This window comes from Chinchilla lanigera, unplaced genomic scaffold (assembly GCF_000276665.1).
Source record: "Chinchilla lanigera isolate Chin_1 unplaced genomic scaffold, ChiLan1.0 scaffold00166, whole genome shotgun sequence".
In the NCBI taxonomy this organism is placed as follows: domain Eukaryota; kingdom Metazoa; phylum Chordata; class Mammalia; order Rodentia; family Chinchillidae; genus Chinchilla; species Chinchilla lanigera.
Genome location: NW_004955567.1, coordinates 1,567,036 through 1,575,588, shown reverse-complemented (window position 1 = coordinate 1,575,588; position 8,553 = coordinate 1,567,036). Strand labels below are relative to the sequence as shown.

At 42.0% G+C, this 8,553-nt stretch overlaps 1 long non-coding RNA gene across 1 annotated transcript in view; it reads right to left on the bottom strand.

The window, feature by feature from the left end:
- The window catches only part of LOC102013457, a 9,937-nt gene extending 2,374 nt beyond the window's left edge, over positions 1-7,563 (bottom strand). Inside the window, exon 1 of the long non-coding RNA XR_265032.2 lies at positions 5,665-7,563. This is a non-coding gene — a long non-coding RNA (uncharacterized LOC102013457). The remainder of the gene's footprint in view (positions 1-5,664) is intronic.
- Positions 7,564-8,553: the final 990 nt, after the last annotated feature.

Here is an 8,553-nt window from a genome sequence, read left to right as displayed (position 1 = left end):
AAATAAATAAATAAATAAATAAATAATTTTAATTTTTGATTACAGTCAATGTATATGAGATGATTCAAATTTTCTACTTATTTTCATTTCCATTTAGTAAATTGTATATGTGGAGATTTTGTGCATTTCATCTACATCTTTGACAAAATGTTTATGATGATTATGAAGTAAACAAAGATGCAAAAAACATGTGAAAGACCAATGTGATAGGCACAGTCCTAGACTCTGTGCATCAAAGTCACAGTCTATAAGAGGGTAATGGAGTATAGGTTCATGGCATAAAATGTATCTTCACTAAAATAATTGCAGAAAAATTCTCTGCTCTGGGGGATGAGATGGATACCCAGGTAGAGAAGGCACTTAAAACTCCAAATAGACATGACCAGAAAAGAACCTCTCCATGACACATCATTGTCAAGATACCAGAAATTGAGGGCTTGGGATTTAGCTCAGTGGCACAGCACCTGCTTGGCAAGTGCGAGGTTGTGAGTTCGATTCCTGGTACCAGAAAAAAAAAAAAGATACCAGAAATTTACAACAGCGAAAAAATATTGAAATCTATTGGAACAAAACACTTATGGTTAAACCCAGCAAAGTAACAGTAGACTTCGCAACCAAAACATTAAAAGTCAAGAAGGTGTGGAACAATATATTTGAAGTCATGAAAGAAAATAATTGCTAACCCTGCAAAGCTATCCTTCAAAATTTGAGAAGACAAAACCTTCCATAATAAGTGTAAACTAAAAATATTCTTGACCACTATGTCAGCATTGCACAAAATACTTAAAGAAATCCTAAACACAGACAAGAAAGACAACAACAACCAACAGATCAAGAAAAGAATAAATCTCATTGGGAGATGAATAAAAAACAGAAATTAATCAAAACAACAAAATGACATAAGTACATCCCTTTTAGTAAAAATGCAAATGTGAATGATCTTAACTCTCCAATTAGGGTATAGAGCAAGTCTCAAATACAAAAGAATTGATAAAAACCAATATCCACCTATATATTGCCTACAAAAATCAAACCTCATCTGCATAGACCTACAGATAGTGAAAGTGAAAAGGCAGAAAGTGACCCTTGGAACAGCTGGAGATGGAAAGCAAGTAGGAGTAGCTATGGTGATATAGGACAAAGTAGACTTCAGACTGAATTTGGCCGAGAGACACCACAGAGAGCTGGTACATATTTGTACAGGGCCCAGTTCAAGAAGAGGTAAGAGTTGGTAAATATGGATGCACCAGATGTCAGCTTACCCAATTTCATGCACCACACACTACTTGACATAAAAGGACAGAGCAAGACCCCTCAGACATAGCTAAGGACATCACCCCACTCAAATAGGGCAACCAGACAAAAAAATCAACCCAAAACATCAAAATTAAATTATACTATAGAGCTAATGGACTTAACAATCCAAAGCGTTCCATCCAAAGGTAGTACATATCTTCTCTTCAGAAATTGATGGAAGTGCTCCCAAAATACACTGTGTCTTAGGGAATGGAGCAAGTGCCAAATGCAAAAGAATTGAAGTAATCTCATGCATCTTATCAGATCGCAGTGGACAGAAAGTGGAAGTCAGCAGCAAACCTTTCAGCAAAAGTAAAAATTAGAAACTACACAAACAAATGGATATTGAGGAAAACACTTGAACAACAGCACGTCCTTGAAGACATCATGGGAGAAATTTTAAAAGTTGTAGACTCAAATGATAATGAAAACAACATATCAATCTGTGGGATGCAAAGCAGCTCTAAAAGGAAACTTATGACTGCCCACAGTAGAAAAACAGCAATTTCAAATAAATTGATGCATTTCAAAGTTCTAGGGGTAAAAAAAAATCCCCAAATAGCAGAAGAAATCATAAAGATCTGAGCAGAAATCATGAACTTGGTAAAAATACAAAGGATCAATAAGTCAAATGATTGGTTCTTTGGAAAGACAAGCAAGATGGATAAATCTTTAGTCAAACTTACCAGAAGAGAGAGAAGGTTGAAATTAACAAAAAGGATGAAACTAAAACATACACAGTTGCAATCCAAAGGATTATAAATTATTTTGGAAGCTTTTTTGTGCCAATAAATTGGAGAATATGGGAGAAATGGATAAATTCTTAGACATATATGACCTGTGTAATTTGAACCTAGAAGAAATTAAAAAATCTGAACAGATCAATAATCAGTGATGAAATTGGTGTGGTAATAAAAACTCTAATAACTAAGAAAACTCCAGTACTGGATAGATTTACTACTGAATTTTACCAGATCCTTGAAGAATTAACACCAATCTCCTCAAACTATTCCATGAAATAGAAAAGAAAACAATGATTCCAAGTTATTCTACAAACCAGAATGATGCTGCTACTAAAATCAGTAAGACTCCAGAAAAAGAAAGCAAGCTACAGAACAATATTCTTGCTAAACACAGATACAAAAATCCTCAAAAAAAAAAAATCTTGCAGAATTCAAGAGCATATTTATAGAACATGCAACATGTGACCAAGTTGTTTTCTTTCTAGGGATAAAAGGATGGTTCAACATACATAGTTCATTAAATGTAATACACCTCATAAATAGAAAAACATCACATATCAAGAGATGCAGAATAGCCTTTGAAAAAATTCAATATCCCTGAAAAAAGGATGAAGTCATGTTATCCTTATTTACAGATGATATGATCCTTTACTTAGAAGACTAAAAACTCACCAGAAGGCATGGATACACAAATTGAACAGAGGGAAAAATACAAAATCAACATACAGCAGTCAATAGGTTTTCCTAGCACACGAGTAAGTAACTCTCTGAGAAAGAAATCAGGAAAACAATTCCATTCACAATAGCTTAAAAATAAACAAAACACTTGGGGATAAGCCTAACCAATGAAAGGCTTCTACAGTGAAAATGACAGAACTCTGAAGAAAAAGACATTAGAAGATGGAACGACCGCCCTTGTTCATGGATCAGTATAATTAGCATTGCTGAAATGGGCCTATTAGCAAGAGGACTATACAGATTGAATGCAGCCCTTGTCAAAATATCTATGGAACTTCACAGACTAGAAAAAATCTCAGAATTCACATGGAATACAAGAGGCCCACAATAGCCAAAGCAATCCCAAGCAAAAAGAGTAGTGCTAGAGGCATCATACTACCTGACTTCAAAATATACTGCAATGCTGTAATAACAAAAATATCATTATACTGGCATCAAAACAGATGTAGACCAATGGAATGTAATAGAAGGCAGAGAAACCCACAGAATGACACCACTTGATTCTTGACAAAGGTCCAGAGAATATATTAAATGATGGAAGGAAAACCTGGATGTCTATGTATATGATTGATACTACATCCATACCTCTCACTCTAATTCAAACTCAATTCAGAATGGATCAAAGACCTGGGTATAAAACCTGACACTTGGAAACTGTTAGAAGAAAACAGAAGATATTGTGAAAGGGAAAGAAACTGCTCAATAGGAAAGAAGAACTGGGATGAGAGAAAGGAGAAAAGAAAGACAGAAGGAAAGGAAAGAAATGTGTATATATACACAATATAGCAAAGATAATTGTACTACTAATTTCTCTTGGTTTATTGAAAGGAACAGTTAATGTGTAATGGCTTGATCGATCTTGTACACCTATATCTGGTAATTTGAGTGTTATGGTTTGTGTCTGGGTGTCCCCCCAAAGCCTCATGCGGTCATGGGGTAGGCTTTTAGAGTTTGATTGATTATGGGTGTGAGACCTACACCTGCGCTGGTGGGGATAGTTTTGCATATGTAAGGGAGAAAAAGAGGATGCTTGCTGCCAGTCCTCTTTTTTTGAGTTTTTAATTTTTTTCTGGTACTGGGAATCGAACTCAGGACCTCGCGCTTGCCAGGCAGGTGCTGTGCCACTGAGCTAAATCCCCAGCCCCCTACTCCTCTTTTTTTGCACTTTTTGCTTTACTGTGTTCCGTGCCATGAACTGTAGCCCTCTGCCATGCGCCACTCTGCTTTGTAGCCAGCCAAGTAAGGACTGAAACCTCCGTAAACTGTAAGCAAAATAAACCTTTCCTTCCTTAATTCTGGGCATCAGGTATTTTGTCTCAGCAGCGAGAGAAAAGTAACCAAGACGTTGAGCAACTACTGTGAAGATAACAAGAAGTAATACAACAACCATTGTTGATTTCCTAGCACCTTGTTTTGGAATTTTGCATCATTTTTACAGGTTTTTTTTATTGTTTCGTTATTTTGTTTTTGTTCTTTTCTCTTTAAAATTAAAAGAAAATAAAAAAAGAAAACAAATAATTGAGTTCATAGACACAGGAAAGACTTCCTCAACATAACTCCAGTAACAGTAGAAATAATATCAAGAATCAACAAATGAATCCATACCAGATTTAAAAGCTTCTGCACAGCAAAGGAAATAATAAAGTGAAGAGATAGTGCACAGAATGGGAGAAAATCTTTGCCAGCTACTCTTCTGATGAGGATCAATATCTAGAATTTTTTTTGAGAAACTCAAAACACTTAACATTAAAGAAGTAAGTAGCGCATTCAGTAAATGGACAAATGAATAGACACTTCCCAAAAAATTGCAAATGGCTGATGAAAATATGAAAACAATGTTCAACATCTTTAGCCATTAGAGAAATGAAAATCAAGCCTGCATGAATCGAGTTTCCACCTCACCCCAGTCAGAATGGCTATCATTAAGGATACAAAGATGAATACAACAATAAATAGAATACAACAATAAATGAAATGATAAAAGAATACAACAATAAATGCTGGCAAAGATGTAAAGGAAAAGTAACCCTTATACCCTGTTGGTCAGTATTAAACTAGTGCAGCCACTACGAAAACTAGTATGGCTCTTCCTTCAAAAACTAAAAATAGTGGTACAGGGGTTGGGGATTTAGCTCAGTGGCAAAGCGCCTGCCTGGCAAGCGGAAGGTCGTGAGTTCGGTTCCCGGTACCGGAGAAAAACCAAAAAATAAAAAAATAAAAAAATAAAAATAAAAATAGTGGTACCACTGGACCCAGCTTTACCACTTCCAGTATGTCCCCCAAAGAATTAAAGACAGCCCACTAGAGTGGTATACCCATGACTTTGTTTATTTCCGCACAGTTCTCAATAGCTAAGCTCTGGAAGCAGCCTAGGCACACACCAATATAGGAATGGATAAAGAAATGTAGCATAACACACAGTAGAATATTATTCAGCCATTAAGAATAAAATTATGTCACTCCATGACATGAAATGGGTAGAATTCAGTCTCAGAAGCTCAAGTATCACAGGTTCCTCCATATATGGAATTTTTTAAAATTTAGAGGTAAAAAAGATGACAGGAAAGTAGAAGAAAGATTATGACAGATAAGCAAAAAGGGAGGGGACAGGCAGGGAAATGGATGAAAATTAAATGTCACCGGCATGTAGCGATATTTCAAAATTACATCCATTCTGTGAAACCAGTATGCACCAATAATTAAAAAAGAACTGGCTGAGTTTTTCATTTTAAGCATTTTCCATGCATACTCTTAAAAAAATACCAGCCATGTAACACACCTGTGAATTTCTTTGGAGGGTGGAGGAAAAATTAATTTTGAATTATTTAATTTTCAAAATGTACAATTGTATTAAGGCGTACGGTGTTCTATGTTGATATGTGCTTACATTTGCTCCCATGGAAGTTACTCTGCTCTGCCCGAGTCCGTGGACGCGACCATGAATTGAGGCTTGTTACTGTATTTTCTGAGTACAAGCACTCATCAATTAACGTGAGACACTCTCGCCCTCTCGTGGTTGGCAATGGATTTATTCGCCTTCCAGGGCCGGCGAATTTACCTGGCTTTGCCGGCCCTCCCGCCAGGTCGCCGCAGCAGCCAACGACAGGTGAAAACGCACCTGGGGGGCATGCGCATGCTCAGAAAGGAGTAGCAGCCAGGCGAGGACATCACAAGCAGTTTGGACCCTCGGTCTCTAAAAGGTTCGCCCTCGCTGCTTTAGACCTGGCACCCTCACTGGAGGGGCTGAAAAATACGCCTTCATGAAGGTGGTGAGAAATGCTCTGTGAGAAGAGGCCTGGAGTCCCGAAGAGCTGTGCTTCCCCCGTGGGCTGGAACTCACAGTGGGAGCGCCGCCCTGGGGCTGAGAAACCCCTCAGGCAAGACGCGCGTGGTGGCCCTCGCCGCCAGCGGAGGCAGAGGAGCCATCGCAGCCGTCCTGATCCCCGGACAACTGTGGCAAGTCGTGGCTCCTCTGTCACGTCCCAGACGGGGACAGATGCCACCCACCCAGCCCGGGCAAGGCCCAGGCCTTCTGGGAAAGTGCGAGGGCTCACTCTCTCCCAGCCCCCTTCAAGGTTCCGGTGGCATTTACAAGGGCAGGCGCGCACTGGGGAGACAAACAGAACTGGGAGGGACTAGTGCCCGCGGCTGTGAGGCCAGGTTCATCCCAGGGCGTCTGGAAGAGTGCTGCCGCCAGCCAGTCAGGGCAGGGGCTTTGGAGGCCCCGCGGTCGGTAGCATTTTATCTCAGGTCTGCCTCATAATAAATCCAGTGGGTCCCCAGCCCCATCCTGTGGGCATTTGCCCAATTGCAGAAGGCGTAACTGGAACAGAACCGCCTAACGCCTGGCAGAATCCCCATGCGGGTTTCCTGACCCGCAGAAAGCAGCACAGCGGCTAGGGGGCACCTTTACGCTCCGAGGGCTGCATGTTCCCCCTTTGCGGGTGGCACCCCAGCCCATGCGCTGAGTGACCAAAGAAGAAGCCGGCACCGAGGGGCACCACGAATAGGAACAGGCTCCGCTGGACATCGCTGTGCCACACAGGCTGGGCGACACGGCGGAACCACTGTGCCTGAGGTGTCTGTGACAAGTGGAGGTGCTGTTGGGGGCCTCTGGTACCCGCCGTAGGTGAAAAACAGCGTAGGCCTTTAGGCTTTCGGAAAAAGGCTTTGTCATCCTGTGCGGATACTCTTTCCAGAAGCCTAATACCAGGCCTTAGCAAAAACTGCGTACTGCCCGAGCTGAGTTATGCCGCCCGAGCTCCCCGTCATGATCTGGGTGTCATCTGACCCACTCATCCACCAAGGTGGGCGTGCACAGCAGCACGTCATCACCATGGAAGTGGTACGGACGTGACCACATCTGCACAGGCCCTGAAGGCAAAAGCGAGTTACGCAAAGTGGCCCGAATGCCTGCGGTCCCCACTCCTGCTACACTGCCTCCCTGTCGGTCCTGCACCTGCCGCCTCACCGGGAGCCCTCTGCGAGCTAAGGAAGGGAGAGTCAAGCACGGCTTATGAGTGTCCTGCACAGCGTGAAGGCGATGCCTAGAAGTGGACCGCTGCAGCACCGCTGTCCATCCCCAAGATGTCCCTGAAGGACAGTCTGTCTGCAGGCAGAGCTCTGGGGCGTGCACCTTCCTGGCTGTGCACTTTTCTTGGGAGGGGCGATGGCCAGATGTGTGCTTACATCTCCACGCATAATCTGTGGCCAGTTGTTTGCGCGGATGACCAGGGATTTCTTAGGAGCACGACTGGAAAAAAGGGATGACAAATTTGGGTGAGGAGAGGGCTGGGGATTTAGCTCAGCGGCACAGCGCCTGCCTGGCAAGCGCAAGGTCATGAGTTCGATTCCCGGTACCGGAAAAACAAACAAACAAACAAACAAAATTTGGGTGAGGAGAATGTGGACAGACATCTCTGAGTGCGCAAAGGATGTAAAGTTTGTGTCCCTTCTGAATGCTCAGAGAAAGGGGACCTCTGCAGAGGAGCATTTTAATGCCAAGTGAATAGTGTTATCCTGTTGTGTAGACGCTAATCGGCTTCTTCCAGCCACCTCTGCCATGGCCCAATGGACTTATGAACAAGGTAGCCGTGCTGACAGATGGAGGTTGTTTATTCCAAAGGGAATGTTCCACTAGGATTCACAAGAATAAGTTGCCATTAAACTTGAAGATGCCACCCGCCATGTTGGTCTCCTGCAGCCTCCAAAGCAAGAGCCAAAGTGGGGGGAGTTTGGAAATTGGCTGTGGTGATTTATCCTGATTATTGGGGGGAAAATGGACTATGACTCCACAATGGAGGTGAGGAAGAGTATGTCTGGGAAGCAAACGATCCCTTTTCGGCAACGCTCAGTACATATTGTCATGTTCTGTGGTTAAAGTCAATGGAAAACTCAATCTAGACAGGGCTACTAATATCCTAGGCCCTTCAGGAATGAATATTGGGGTCACAAACCAGTGAATGGCTATTTAGGGAAAAGGGAATACAGAACAGGTAATGGGAGACTGTAGTTATAAACATCAGCTGTGCCCCTGTGGCCACCTATGGAAATAAGAGCTGTAGTCTGAAGTTTTTATTTCTATTTCGTTGTTAATAATTTACAGCTTTATGTTTGATTTTATATATAGATATATATATTACATGTATGTGATCATATGGGTATCAAAATATATCACATCCTGCAAAGGAGACCACTGGAGATCGGTCTGCCCTCTGAGGTGGAGGCCCCAGAGCTCAGACCCATGCTACCAGTTAGTCCAACAGGAATGAGAGGG